Consider the following 16,349-nt stretch of genomic DNA (forward strand, 5'->3'; position numbering starts at 1 on the left):
CCCACACACACACAGATGCTCTGCCCGGAAAGCCGTAGGCTTTCTCTGTAATTATTAACAGCTGTCGCCGGAAAAGTCTTTTCAGTGCATTCCAAAGTGAATAGCAAGACAGGAGGAGTAAGCACTTTTCTCCAACTGCCTGGTCTTTAAAGGAAGAAAACCATAAAGATTTGCCTGAAGTCACCCTGGGCCCGGCTCTGTAAACCCCCACGTGACTCCAACTGCTGGGGAAGAAAGCAGAGGTCCTGGCAGGACAAACCGTAAACAGGGTGCACGTGAGAAGTGTGAACTGTGTCTCACTGCTGCCTCTTTCCTTCCCCAAAATGTGCCAACTTCTCCATCGTGGGCGCTCAGTAACACACACACTTCCCGTGGAAGCAGCCAGGCAGAAGCACAGGTGGGCTAAGCTCTCCGCGTCCTTCTCATCTTAACTCTCACAAATATTTGCCCCCCACGCGGCCCACCTGGAGGGCTACTCCTGTGTTTCCACCAACCCCCATCGCCCGTGTCCACACACATGTTCCTCATGAGCCCGCGTCCTCGGGGTGGTCTGGGAGGGCGCTCTGCCTGTGGCCCTGCAGCTGGCGTTGCCTCGCACACCCGTCCCACATGCTGAGACGTGAACCGCACTGTCCCGTGTGCAGCAGCCCGAGCGAATGAACCCTACGGGCCATGCTGCCCAGAGAGGAGCAGAGCGAGATCGCACCCTCGGCCTTGAACGCCAACCTCTTTGAAGGCGGCCTCCTCGCCCTGCACACGTGGCCCTCCTGTCAGTGAGCACCCTCATGCTTTCCTTCCTCACTCACTCAGGAGCTCCTGGGAGGCGCTAAGCATGTTCCCGGCCCTGGGGCTGCCAAGAGAGCCGCAGGCCCCGCCTGGGCGCAGCGCCTTCCTCCAGCCCCCGCTGAAGTGGAGAAATAACTGAACGACGTCAACATGAACCCTAAAGCTGAGAAGGAAACCACAAGTGCACCCTGGGGGAGACAGACCCTGAGCAGATAATGACCCTGGAGAGCAGGGGGCCCAGAAGCACTGACACCCCCGCAGCGGCCTTCCCTCCCCGCCACCGCCATTGGCAGGAGACAAGGGGAGCGCCAGGCTCCCAGGCCCCGCCACCCCACACTCTCCAGGCTGCTCGGCGTCTCTGATTTCCAGCACTTCCCTTCGCAAACCTGTCCTCTAGACTCGTTTACTCATTAGAGCCGAGAGAAGACAATGACAGAACCTTTTTTAAACACTTACTACAAAGCTCAGAAGGGAAAAGCCATGTCTAACGATTTCATGCCTAACCTGGTGACAGTTAATAGAAGAAAAATGAGTCTCATTCTTTGATAACTGTTCTTAGAAGTCACTTAATTTAAAATGTGTCCATTTGTCAACATAACACATGCGAGTGGTAGCCAAGCAAATAGGACTGTGAGGAAAGCAACATGGACGGTCTCCTCCCCCTGCCCTCAGGGCCACAGCCAGAGCAAACTCCGTCAGTTGCTCCTGGTGGTGGTTTGGGTGGTCGCCCTAATTTTGACGTCATGACTGTATCTCTGCTTTGATTTCTCTACTTTAGTCAACACTGAATGCATGTCATTTATGAGAGCTTAAATTCTTTCTACTTTTCTCAGTGTATTTACAGTTTTTCTATTAGCTATCTTTATATCTTTAAATAATACTATAGCCCAACCAGCGTGGCTCAATGGTTGAGTGTCAACCTATGAACCAGGAGGTCACAGTTCGATTCCCAGTCAGGGCACAGGCCCGGATTGTGGGCTTGATCCCCAGTAGGGGGCGTGCGGGAGGCAGCTGCTTAACAATTCTCTCTCATCACTGATGTTTCTCTCTCTCTCTCCCTCTCCCCTCCACTCTGAAATCAATAAAGATATATTTTAAAACTAAATAAATAAATAACACTATCTATAAATCTCTGTTTCTTATTCCATCAGCGTGCGCAGTGTCTCTTGCAGCCTCACTGGCATAATGTCGTGTAAGACCAGGAGGATAAGGAGATGCGCCTGATTCTTTCCCTTCTCTGGACCTGCGGCTAGGCCAGCAGTGAGTGAATGAGCGACAGCATGAACGCAGTGTGTTAGCCGTCTCACCTTTCCCTCTGCTGACGTCTTCTCCCGCCGTCAGCCACACTTTTACTCTCCACCTTGAGCGGTTCTTAGGATTTACACGTTGTCCTGCAAGCGCAGCAGAGCCTGCTCTGTTTCGTCCCCAGGAGACTCGAGGCCGACATCTCTGCTTTCCCCAAACATTGTTCCGTGTCTTTAGAGAGGAGCCCTCTGGGGTTGGGCCGGGTGTCGATGCCATCTGCCCCCACGGCGGCCTGGGGGAGAGGAGCCGAGGTACCGCGGATGGCAGCGGCTCGTCAGGCCTCATGCGGACCCTCTGAGTCCGGCTTCGGCTCTCCTTGCCGTGGCCCAGCTTTGCATCAGTTGGGGGAGTTTTTACGGCACCACTGTTTTAGTCAGAATAAGGGGAAATGCGTAGTTTTCAGCAACCAGTAAACCAGTTGTTTCTAGCAAGCAGTAACCTGGTGCCCTTGTGCATGGGGAATGTGTTGCTAATGATGAACCTGCTTCTCCTTCTAACAGATCTCATCAACTTGTTTTCTTCAAACCAATCACCTCTGTTGCAGTAAGAAGTTTGCTCACAATTTCTTTAACGAGAAACTGATCACTCCTTCCTCGTGTAGAAGTCCCCACCCTTCCAGTATGTGAGCGCTCGTCAGTTCCGTGTGGCAGGCTCTATTTGATCGGGACCGGGACTTAGTTCTGGCTTTTTTGTTGTTGTTTTTTCTTTCAAGGAAAAACGTTCAAAAACAATTTGCTCAGACTAACAGCACCTGGACGCTCAGAGCGTAGGTAGCTGGGATGGCCTCGAATAGGACGGTGATATGTGGCAGGGACCTGGGCCGATAATCAGTGAGACTCTTCGTGTGTTCTCCTCACGGACGCAGAGCACAGGAAGGCCGACCCTAACCCAGGTGCACCAGTAACAACCCACACGTGTGCGTGACTTCAGAGGGACAGAGCGCCTTAGCCACGCCTCCCAGTCCTCACACGCTTTCAGAGAGACAACTCGCTCTTATTTCACACGGTGAGAACGTGCTGATCTGACACAGGCGCTACATGACCACAGTCAACTCCCCTCAGGCGTTATTCCTTCACCGCGGACCACACGGGGCCCACACTGGGAGGGGTTCGGGTTGTAACACTGAGCAAGGCGGGGTCCTTTCTCACCCGTGTGTGACCTGTGTGTGCCCTGTGTGTGCACCGTCTCCGTCAAGTGTCTGTCACGCGCGGAGATGAGCTGGTGAGCAGTATTTCTGCCGGCAGACAGGACGCCTGCAGCCGGGATGGCTCCAGTTCAGCGCCCCCCCCCCCTCCCCCGGGCTTCCCTGGACCCGGGCAGATCACAAGCCACGACAGCAAGGCCGCTGAGTCACCACACCCCGCTGCTCTGCCAGACCACACAGGGGGCCACCACGCTGAGAAGCAACCAGAATAAGCAGCTGTGGGGACGAGGCAGTTCATGCGACATGCATCGTGCCAGGCTGCGTCTCTGCCCTGCTCCTCCCTCGGAAAAACCCAGAGGAAGCCACGTTAGCTAAGAGAAAGCCAGGCCCTGAAAGGGGTCACAGGTGACCATAGCTCAGATGTACATAAAAACTCGCTCTGCGGATCTCGCAAGTGGGATCAGGTGACATGAATTAGTGTTCACCCTCTTGTCCCCTAAATTCCACTGAAATGTCGTCAGAACCCCAATATGTCAAACCTCCACATCGCTGGCCACAGGCCAAGGGGAAGGTGTGATGCGTGAGCGATCCCAGTCTGTGAAACAGAGCGAAGGACGCAAGCTCTGTCCAGCTCCCCGCCACCTCCCTCGCCTGCCCACTTCTCCCCTGAGACGCCTCCTCTGGTAGATTCTGGAACGGGCCTCGTCCCCACATCTTTCCCGGGCTACACCGTCAGGGCGGCTCCTCCCCACTCCTCTGCGCTCTGGCGTCGGCAGGGCTCCTTTTGCATCAGAGAAGCATCTAGACCTGGCCATCGCCGGCCCTTTTGAGAAGGTTTCCGCTCCCTCGCGGAGACGGGCAGACGACAGGCCATTCCTCGTTCTGCTCGACCCATTTGTTTTCCCAGCATCACCCTGTGCAGCTGGCGATGCACCCGCCTTTACTAAATTGCCACGGTAACACCAGGACAGGACAAGGAGGAGTCACTCAGGTCAAGAGCAGAGTCTAGGGGCGAAGCACCCAACAAGCGTAAGGCCCTGCAGCAGTCCCTGCGTGACCCTCCCCCTCCCCCTGCTGCCCTGCCTGTGTTTCCTGTGTCGTCTCGGCCCCTTACACAGAATCCGTGCCATGCCGCCCTCCATCACTGGGAAACCCACTCTGGCCACCACCACCCCCCCCCCCCCCCCCCCCGGCCCCTGTGGTTGCCCTTCCGGCACTGCTCCTTACCCCAAGTCATTCCAGGCAGACTAATGCCCAGGGACTCCAGCTGGACGGCCCGCGGGGTCGTGTGGAATTGCCCATCATGCAAAGCGGTCCCGGTGGGTGTGAACCATCATGTCCAGGTCCCTTCAGAGAACGCCCCACCCCTGGGAGCTGCAGGCATCCTCTTGCTTGAGGAATCCAGAGCTTACTGCTGGCTCAGACCCACACATCGCTGAAGGGCCTGCATTCGCTCTCAGAGGGGGCATAGCCAGAGTTCAACCACTAGTCACAAAGCAGTGGCCACAGCAACGTTTTAGCTGGGCCCTCGCTTACAAGAAAAAGAACCAGTTTGGGGCAGACTGAGCAATGCCCGCCCCAGATGTGCGAGTCCTGATCCCCAGAACCTGTGACTCTGTGACCTCCCAAGGCAAACGGGCCTTTGCAGGTGTGATTAAGGATCTTAGGATGGGGGCTTCTTGGGTTACTCAGGGGGGCCTGACATAATCCCAATGTTTCTTACAAGGAAAGAAGAGGGGGAAGTTAGAGTCAGAAAGGACGTGTGATGAAGAAAGGAGAAGGTGGAACAGAGAGCGATTGGAAGAGGCTGCCGTTGGCTTTGAAGATGGAGGAAGAGGCTACAAACCAACGAATGCAGGCAGCCCCCAGAAACCAGAAAAGGTGAAGAAATCGCTTCTCCTCTAAAGCTGCTAGAACAGTGGTTCTCAACCTTGGCTGCATATGAGAATCACCTGGGAATCTTGTTAAAATCCTGATTTCTGGGCCTCATCCTCCGGAATCAGGATTTTAAGAAGATTCCCAGGTGATTCTCATGTGCAGCCAAGGTTGAGAACCACTGTGCTAGAGGGACCATAGCCGGCCACACCCTGGTTTGGGCCCCGTGGAACCACCTCAAACATGTGACCTCCAGAAATGTAAGATCACACGTTTGTACTGGTTAAGCCACCAGATGTGTTACAGCAGCGACAGGAAACCAATACAGTTCCCAACATTTAAAAAACAGCAGGCCTGACATTTAACAAATCGGCCCGTCCTCTTGGAAAAGGAGGAAGTCTGCCTGAGGCTGGCCCTCTGCATGGCAGGAAGCAGCTGAGTGGCAGCCGCGTCTTGTAGGACAGCGGCGTCTCCAGGTCTCCGCCATCGGGGAACCCAGGAACGGGCCGGATGGTGGAGAACTGGGACCCCACCCTCCTTCACGGCCCCTTCCCTCCGTTCCCAAACGCAGGGGCTGAGCAGGAGTAGCTCATTATCAACACTCGGCTGTGCTGACCCCGCTGGCCTCCCTCACAGGTGTCAGTCCTCACAGGCGGTCACCCCTTCTCCCCTTCCTTTGTCCCGACGTGAACAACTGCCTCATTAGACAGCCAGGCAGAGTTTTTTAAAAAATCTGCTGGTGAAAGGCTAGTACTTTTACCTTCATCTCTGAAAAGCACTGGACAGAGAACCGGAAGAACCAAAGAAAGGAGGTAAGTGTGTCCCCAGGCAGACAGGATCTCATGGTGTCACCACGAGGCACCACGGCCTCTTGGTCTTGGATTCAGACAGGTTTATTTCGACAGTTTATTTCATGGGTGATTTGTAGTTATCCCTCTCCCTCTCTCTCTCTCTCCCTCTCTCTCTCTCTCTCTCTCTTTCAGACACACACACACACACACACACACACACAGTATGATCATTTGAAAGCCCTGGCTTTCCTTAGTTTGAGAGAAGAGAAGCCTAACTCAGATTTCAGCAATATTTGGCCAGGGATGGATTGACACCGTGTTTTCTGAAATCATGTTTTAAGCCAGTGAGTGTCAGCCAGAATCGGGTTGTTTGCTTCCCTGCGGGAAGAAGAGCTTTGGCCCGGGGACCACTTCTAAAGGTCGTGTAAACAGACACGCATGCAGCTGAGTGCGCACACAAGGCGCCCACAGGAACGGCAGGACCGCCGCCCACTCAGCAACTCGGCCAGACGGTGTTTCCACTGCACCGTGCGAATCTTCAGCCAGACCAGGTGCAGCCACGACGAGCTGTCAAAGCCCAAAGTTACACAAAAGGCGACTTGGTGAAAGGGCGGACGGCGTTTCATGTTTCCAGCGACAGTGAATCACAAAGACAGCACCACTCTGCTGGAGCCATCTCCTCGTGTGGCCCGGCCCTGCAGGCCAGGCTCTGTGTGCTGGCCCGGCTGTCCTCAGGGTGGGGAAAGTGTACAATGAAATGGCTGTTAGTATAGCTACAGAACTGCGCAACCATCATTACAATTTAACTTTAGAACATTCCTGATCTAGGCTTTTTCCATAGAAAATTAGCTAATTTTTTTTTAAAGTTATTGTCCTCTATTTGCTCTTTACCATTCTTCCTACAGTCCCTGTAGGCTATGTTGGATAATAGAGGGAACCACTTGATTAACAAAACTGCCAGTGTTTTTTAAGTTGGGAAGGTGTAGAAATTTAAAAAAAAAATTTTTTTAATCCTCACCCGAGGATATTTTTTCATTGATTTTTAGAGAGAGTGGAAGGGAGGGAGGAAGGAGAGAGGTGGGGGGGCGGGAGAGAGAGAGAGAGAGAGAGAGAGAGAGAGACATCGATGAGACACATCGATTGGTTGCCTCCTGCACATGCCCTGACCCAGGCCGGGGATTGAACCTACAACTGAGGCACATGCCCTTGAATGGGAATCGAACCGGTGACCCTTCAGTCCGCAGCCAACGGTCTAACCACTGAGCAACTGGCCAGGGTGAAATTTTCATTAATGTGCAGACAACACTGGATGAGCTCCGTCTTCCTGACTGTCTCACGGGGGGTTAAGGTGGACTAAGCTGATAGACAGGAAGCAGCCGTGGCCTAATTAGTGCTCTTTGCAGCAGTTGTGTTGTCGGTTGGACTCATGCCTTTAGACTCATGACCTGGACTTGTGCCCTAATCCAAACAGGCACCGTGTTTCCAAGGGCTGGTCAAGGGGCGAGCACAGCCCCACCTCCCGGGTGGTATAGAGGCCAGGAGGGGCCCTCATGAATCCGTGTACAGTGCTGAGATCCAATGGACGCTGAGACCCCACTAGGACAGAGGAATAAATCCGTGTACGGTGCTGAGATCCGACGGACGCTCAGGACAGAGGGCTCTGGGCACATTCTGCAGCAGGAAACTGCAGCGTGTCCTGCGTCCCTCCCCTGGCTGAGCGGGTGACTGAGACCAGCACAGCGATGACTTGAGGGGCCTGTTTCGTGTCGGCCTGACCAGGGCCCAGAACGCAGTCCCTGGGCAGGAAACTCACCCTCGAGGCGGCATGGTCCAAGGTCACGGTGCTGAGGCTGAGGTGGGATGGGCTGAAAGTGAGATCAAATGGCAAAGGAGGGAACATAGAACCGCCCCCCAAACCTGCCTACATCCTGCTCCGCTCTGTTCAAAGCACCCACAGCGCACATCGGTCCACAGCGAGACCCTGGATTCCCACGTGCGGGTTAGAAGCACGTTGCACTGGGTGCGTTGAAAGCCGCCGACGGTTCAGGGAAGCGGAACCGGCTGCTGTGCCAGCCCAGGAGCCCCTGGACCGGGCCCGGCAGCAGCTGCTCCGGCTTCTCGCTGTGGCTGCCGGCGGCAGGCTTCCTGCAGGGAAGAGCATTTCCCAACTCAGCTCACTGCTCGGGTCTCCTGGACGTTGACTGAGCAACGCTATTTCTAGGAATGTTCCCCGCAGAGCTAGGACTTCTGGCACCTGACCAGGCACTTACCAGAGACTCGGTCTCCATGCCTGTCTGGCTCACGCCTGCGGAGCTCGGAATATTCTGTGTCAAAAATGAGCAGGACCTGTATCCCTCAAGCCCGACACCTACACCGGCACTGACACCAGGAAACACTGGGCACAAGGAAAGGAAAACTAGAAATTACTAAGATCCACCTCCCAGGAGGAACCACTCTCTGCAAGGACAACCGACATCTGGACAGGCTTGTTAGACGTTGGAAAAGTGGCCCTAAAGCTCATCTAGGAAAATGAAAGTGCTCGAAGCATCAGGAGAAACCTGGGAAAGAATGAGGAACTTGTCCACGAAGGTCACACAGCTAGAATGGGCACTGACTTATAAATGTCCAGACTTACTGAGCCTAACAGAATCGTCTAGAAATAATCTCACATGACATGTGACTCTGAGGCCCAATCACAGCTACTATTTAGTGAGTGCTTACTAGGTGCCATGTTCTCTACTAAGGCCTTTACAAATTCTAACGCATGCAGCCCTGGCAGCCCCGACAGACGGGCGCTGGTACGGTCCCCATTCATGTAGGACAGTGATGATGAACCTATGACATGCGTGTCAGAGGTGACACGTGAACTCATTTTTTTGGTTGATTTTTCTTTGTTAAATGGCATTTAAATATATAAAATAAATATCAAAAATATAAGTCTTTGTTTTACTATGGTTGCAAATATCAAAAAATTTCTATATGTGACACGGCCCCAGAGTTAAGTTAGGGTTTTTCAAAATGCTGACACGCCGAGCTCAAAAGGTTCACCATCACTGATGTAGGAGGAACCACGAGCAGCAGGAAGCAAACAATGGAGCCAGAATGTGGACCCGGGCAGCCTAACGCCAAGACCCGTTCCCTTACACACTGTATTCCCACTTACCATTCAGGGGGAGAGGTCATGCAGCACGGGTGACGAACAGAAACTCTACCTCACATCTCCTATCACAGCTGATTCCAGACGGCTTATAAACATGTAGCTATGAAAACAAAACTCTAAAAGTAATAGAGGAAAATATGTGTGTGTGTTGTTGTTGTTTTAAATGGGGACAGGCCTTTTGACAAAAGTCAAAATCAAAAAGACTGGTAAACCTGACTCAAATATTTCCAAACCACAATTAAAGTCACACCGAGTGAAGTAATAACTATGGAATGTGTGACAGGCAGACACAAACATCCCTGGCTTTACAAAGACCTTTCACAAATCAACCAGATGGTGATAAACATGCCGATAAAAAAAAAAGATGTTATCTTAAAAAAAAACCAAACAAGTAAAATAGGTTAAAAAACATACAATGTTTAAACTTACTAATAATTAATGAAACGCACATTAGAATAAAAGACCACGTTTCATTTATCAGATTGGCAAAGACATACGAGATAAGATTTGATGTTGACAAAGGCGAAGGGAAACATGGAATTTGTATTGGTAAGCCTTTCTGGCGAGCAGTTTGGTGTTTGTGAATCAAAATTTCAAATGTGTATAAGGTGATCTAGCAATTCTCCCAGAGAATCATCTGTGGAAATAATTGCCCAGGTTTGCGGAGATATAGATCACGGGCAATGGCATTGAGTGCGGTGTCATTCAGCAACAACAACAAAAGGAAACAACTCAACTGTTCTGTCATAAAGGGCGAGCCGAGCAAACTGGGCCACAGAACGGAGTGGAATACCAGGTACTAGTAGCCGGGAAGCAGTGATGCAATTCTAAATTCACTGATCTGGAAAGATGGCCAGGATCTATCACTGGATGAAAAACAAATGAAGAGACTAACACATGGGATATGGCCACATTTATATAGGAAAGTTATGTCTACACCAGCCGTGGGCAAACTACGGCCCCCGGGCCGGATCCGGCCCGTTTGAAATGAATAAAACTAAAAAAAAAAAAAGACCGTACCCTTTTATGTAATGATGTTTACATTGAATTTATATTAGTTCACACAAACACTCCATCCATGCTTTTGTTCCGGCCCTCCGGTCCAGTTTAAGAACCCATGGTGGCCCTCGAGTCGAAAAGTTTGCCCACCCCTGGCTACACCCATACCGTAAATACCGCTCATCAAGGACACAGAAGGGTCACAACGGGAACATCGCCTTCTCCAGGAGCCTTCCCTCCTCCAGATTGGTTACGTGTGGCCCTCTGACCTCCCATAGCACCCAGTGTGCACCTCATCCACAGCACATCCACATGACAACGCGCAGACATTGACCACCCGCTCCTGAATATCCCCAAGATCCATTTTTTTCTTCCATTCACCAGACTCAGAGACCAGCACGTAGCGAGCACCCAGTGACTCAACCTATTTGGGAAGTCAACCGAACGTCCTGCGAAGGGATGTATTGTATAAGCTTTATGAGATGAAGACAGTTCATTTCTTTTTCTTTCTTTCTTTTTTTTTTTTAAGTGCAAGTCCTAAATCTACTCGTGGACCATCCTTCCCATTATGGATGTTTCTAATTTGGGGGAGTTAATCTCTCTTTTAAAAATATATATATTTTTTATTGATTTCAGAAAGGAAGGGAGAGGGAGAGAGAGAAACATCAATGATGAGAATCATGGATCAGCTGCCTCCTGCACGCCCCACACTGGGATCAAGCTCACAACCCGGGCATGTGCCCTGACCAGTAATCGAACCGTGACCCCCTGGTTCATGGGTCAATGCTCAACCACTGAGCCATGCTGGTCGGGCAAAAACAGTTATTTTCAATGGTTTGAATGGGATAAATTGTGGAAAAATGCAAAGGATGGCCTCCCATTTTTAATGGATCTATCTACCTTCAAGCAAGACACAGGGACTCAATAAATTCACTAACACCCACTCGGAACCCTCTGGTGAGGACCGCTGGGTAGGACTTGGCGATGACTGGCCTGATTTGTTACTGAAAGCGTGTCTACTCTCCTGGAACTCTCACCTTCTGCACCTGCAACCTGGAAATGAGACTAATTCACCAGGCAGCCAGCCCCTGCCGCCAGTGACCGGTGAGGAGGACTAGCTAGCAGTGTGTGCCCAGTTCCACCATCTCCTGGGAGCTCGGTCTCTACTTCGACATCGAAAAACAATGTTTTGGCGCTGCGTGCCACAAAAGTGTCACGGCGGGCTCCTGAGCAGTTTGCTGAGTTCACCGCGTGAGTTTCCCGCTTAGCCAGGTTACCAGTTGTATTCTGGGGGTTAGTGCTTTTGCACCGTAGTAATTTCAGGTGGAAAGTGGTCCCTAATTAGTAGCTATTATTAGATATTCACATGGAATATAAAATACAGGAAACGGGGAAAACATATCAGATACCCCGAAAGTACAAAGGAGTCCTACTGGAAACACCGAAAGGCCGAAACTCCATGCCCAGTTGGCTCGTGGACAGTGGCGGTTGTGTGGCGTTGGTGGTGCTATTGCTGCTCATAGAATTTCAAACATAAAATGGCAGCAAGTGCAAAGTCGCCGGTCTAGCCTTTGTTGCACCAGCTGGCGGTCACCCCTGCACATGAGCCTGGCTCTCTGGGTGGCGCTCACTCTGCGGCTCCTCCCTCTGCCTGGGGACCTCCCCCCACACTCCCTCTGCCAGCGGAAGCGCCAGCTTTGCGCAATCACGTGAAGGCGGCGACTCCTGTTCTCTAAATATTGACTGTGAGAGGTCAGGCGGTCTTTCCGAGTGTTTGCTTCATCTTTTGGAAACTAAGGTTGGAGTTTCTACAACGTGTTGCATTGAGCACGTGTCATCGTTTTGAAAGCTGTTTCTCACACCTGTGGGTATTTTCTTAAAACCAACAGGCCCCAAGCCAGTGGTTCTCAACCTTGGCTGCACATTAGAATCACCTGGGAATCTTGTTAAAATCCTGATTTCTGGGCCTCATCCTCCGGAAATTCTGTTTCTTTGTTATGGGGTGAGGCCACAACATTAGTAACAAAGAAACAGAATTTCCGGAGGATGAGGCCCAGAAATCAGGATTTTAAAAAAATTCCCAGGTGATTCTAATGTGCAGCCAAGGTTGAGAACCACTGCCCCAAGCTCTCAGGAATGCAGCACACTGAGACCATAGAGAAAATACCGCCAGGAAGACAGAGGGAACATTAAAGAAGGATGATTAGGAATGGGAAGAGCAAAAAACAGGTACCAGACGCAAGTAACCTACTAGCTACTGTCAGCACAGTGGCATCTGATGAAAACAATATGACATAATTCAGAACACAACGGGACATATATTTACATGATCAACACTGCAATTAACGTAGAGTCCCAAGATCACATAGTCCTTTCCTTCCACTTCACACGAATATACTTTTCACTCTCAAATGAAGGCAACCTGCCACCTATTGAGTCAAGTCAGGAGCCACTAACATCATGAAGTACCTGGGCAGGTAACACGAGGTAGGCAGGGGTTCACCCCGATATGGAGACCCGGCTTTTTCTGGAGCCGCGCCCTCCTGAAGCCGGGCCCTCTGCGGGCTGATGCGCTCTGCCCCCGGGGCCTGTGGGAAGGAGCAGCTGTTTTCCATGTCACCCTCTGCCCACCTCTCTCACCGGCTCTCAGGTGCCTGCCAACCCAGGCTTTTCCAGGAAAGGCCGCTCAGACCTCACACTGTGCTCAGCCCTCTGGGCTGGGGCCTGTCGGTAAACATGTTCCCCTTGGCTTCCTTATGCCAGGCATTTATCTCTGATCTGGAAAGGGTTCGCCTGTTCTTAAAGGAGCACCTGAGGGCTGGTGCTCTCTTCCTGTCGTTTCAGTGGCCTTGGAAGAGGAAGGGTGGATAGATACCTGTGCTCCATTGACTGCCTGTGGCTAAGGACCTGCGCATTTCCTCTCTCTTCCCCCAATACGCTCCCTCCGGGCCTCTCTCCCTCCTCCGCCACCTTCCCCTTTCTGTTCCTCTCTCCTTCTTTCTAGACCAGTGGTTCTCAACCTTGGCTGCACATTAGAATCACCTGGGAATCTTGTTAAAATCCTGATTTCTGGGCCTCATCCTCCGGAAATTCTGTTTCTTTGTTATGGGGTGGGGCCACAACATGAGTAACAAAGAAACAGAATTTCCGGAGGATGAGGCCCAGAAATCAGGATTTTAACAAGATTCCCAGGTGATTCTAATGTGCAGCCAAGGTTGAGAACCACTGCTCTAGACACTCTGTGTTGACTTCCACTATCAAAGTGAATATGTCACATTTGAAAAACAATCAACAGGTAAAATTAATTGGTAACAACTTATACTGAAAGAAATCATATCCTCAGTTTTTCCTCATATGAATTTAAGAGAACGATGCATACCAGGTACGGAGCTAAGAGTGCCAATCTCCTATGAGACAGGTATGCCCACTCCCATTGCACAAACAAAGAAGTTTAGGGAAACTAAACAATTTTCCCAAGAACACAGAAGCTAGTAATTGGCAAGACCAACACCCAGACCCAGGTCTCTCTGCCGCCCCTAACCATTTCCCTATTCAGCCTCATAAGGAACTAGAAGAGCCCCATGGTATTGTAAGCTCTGCACAGGGACCTACCGAGATATTTAAAACTTGTGCCATCTACCAATATTGGGGGAAAACTTCAGCTCCCTGGAAACGCATTTAGCAATCCTCGTGCTCAATGAATCCGTTAATGAGTTATCCTCATTTCATGGTGTAAGGTGAAGTGCTTGCCATGAACAAGTGGATCCCTGAAGGATATTACGGACTTTCTGAACCTGCCCGTTAGAAAGAGGTCCTGCTGGGGTTGTGGGGTCTGGAGGAGAGAAGACAGCCTTTGAGGAGAGGCAGGAATGGGTTTGGAATCTGCCACTTCCAGCTGTGTAAGCTCAGGGCACTTGTTCTAAGAATCCTCACCTATGAAGCGCACATAATGTATTTCTGTTTTGGTGAGGATTAAGTGAAGTAAAAGATGTTTAAATGTTAGTTCCATTCCATGTCATGTCTTTTACTTAAATACTTTAGAACAAATAGATAAGAAGATCTGTATCTATTTGGTCAATACATTGCCCTCAATAGAAGTTACATCAGTCTATGAGTGAACCACCATCCTTTTCGGAATATACATACACCAAGTTCAAATGTTCCTTTCGGTATAATTTACCATGTGACCAAGTCCTACTTATTAGGAGTTATTTACTGTAAGATCTCTGAAACTGAATTCTGCAAAACATCTGTCTCTCCCGAGGTGTTTTGGTTCCTATAAAACAGTTACCCGCCTCCACCTTCAGGGAATTGCATTCCGCTAGCGCCTGGGCTGTCCTGGCTGCTCTGCTCACACGGAGCAGGACGGCCGCTCGCCCAGGGCCCCCAGGGGCCCGTCCCTCCGGTCCATGCAGTAAGGAACCTGTCAAATACGAAACCGTGCACACGCTCAGCCAGAGGCCGGTGAAGACCATGGAGGGAAGCGCTTACCTGTACTTTGAACTCTTCTCCATTCGCTCTTTAGATAAAATATTTGCTCCCTTTTGGACTTGGAAAATGTAAACACATCCCCATACAAGGCAAAAAGTCACTTAACCTTCCAGTTATGGTTTCATGTCGCCAGGCCAGGCTGGTTCGTGATAAGCGTCACGAGGTTCTTCTAACGTCTGGACTCTCTTCTTTGAATTGCTGTTTTGTAAAACAAAACAAAAAAAGTGTTCTGATAGCAGAGATTTTTCTGAAAGGCAGATCAAAAGAGAAAAAGAGACACTATTCGAAAAGAAGCAATATTTAACTGGAAACGGGTTTTCAGTAAGTGTCATTTGGGAGGAAAAAGGCAAAACTCAAGAGTCTTTAGTCTTGGTCGAAAGGAATCTCAGACTAAATTTATTTCTGTCAGAATCAACACCTTAGACTAGGTAATGTGTATGCCTACTTCTATGTTTTCAAAGTTTTTAATTACCCTGTTCTATATATTTTTTTTATTTTAATTACTAAAACAAGAGTCTTAATGCAAACATAACTTTAACCCTCAGAATTCTGGGGGGAAAATATATATTGATTGGTTAGTCGACAGGTACAGATAGGTATCAAAATAATCTTGGTAAACAAACCAAGTGAGACTGTAAAGTTATTTCTTGTAACTTCACACTTGGAGTGCGGGAAACGAGTTAAGTCGGCTCGCGTGAATTGCGCGTACTCCGCGGGAGCCGTCTTAACTCGGTTCATATAGATTTGCGGTGGAGTGCGGGAAACGTGTAAACTCGGGCCGATTGTAACTGCGTATTACCAAATATTTGTTTGTTTGCCGTTCACAAAGATACCTACCTGCGTATGCGAACCGTTTCATACCCATTGGGGTAATAGGTATCATAAAAATCCCTGATTTTGCGCGGGAAACCTAAATAACTGCCCGCGCCATCTTATATTTTGGCGGGAAATTCACCCGACACCGTAGTGTTCATTTAGGAGAGATTATCCATAAAGATACATTCCACGGCTCACAGTGAGGACTTCTGAGAATTGAGGGAGTGGGCGGGAAGCCCGGATCCGGACAATTTAAAATTCTGTGCGTTCTTTGTTAAAACAGGAGCACACTATACTTATAATTCAGACAGCTTTAAACATTGGTGTGTGTTTTAAATTAAAGAATCATTAACCTTTTTAATAAATAATCATTATCCTTTAACCCATCAGTGCAAACAACACACAGAACAAAAAGCTAGTATGGGGCAGAATTCTCACTGACATCAATATGCCATCGATTTTTTATTTTTAAATGCCCGATAGTTTAACATTTTTTACTACAAACATGTGTTTGCCTCGTTTTTTCTTGTTTGCTATACTCCACAATTTTTGCATATATATATTTCCTCTTTTCCTACAGTTTATTCAAATACCATTCTCTTGTTCACAAACCAATCTCTTAGAGAAAAGCTAAAAAAAAATAAAAAATAAATAAAAATGGCAGCCCAAGGGTGACTCGCGGGTAGTCCACAGATGTATTTTTATTTGACTAGAAAAGCATTTTCAAATTAGTTGCCAGTATTTAAAATTTTGAGATTTAACACCAAACTCAAGATTCTCAGCTTCTCTTGTTGTTGTTTTTTAAATATTTTTTTTATTGATTTTAGAGAGGGAGGGAGAGAGAGATAGAAACATCAGTGATGAGAGAGAATCATTGATCGGCTGCCTCCTGCACGCCCAGTACTGGGGATCAAGTCAGCAACCCAGGCAAGTGCCCTGACCGGGAATTGAACCGTGACCTCCTGGTTCATGGGTCTACGTT

The sequence above is a fragment of the Myotis yumanensis genome, unplaced genomic scaffold (genome assembly GCF_028538775.1).
Source record: "Myotis yumanensis isolate MYYU_CA2020_CCGP unplaced genomic scaffold, mMyoYum1.0.hap1 SCAF_8, whole genome shotgun sequence".
Lineage (NCBI taxonomy): Eukaryota > Metazoa > Chordata > Mammalia > Chiroptera > Vespertilionidae > Myotis > Myotis yumanensis.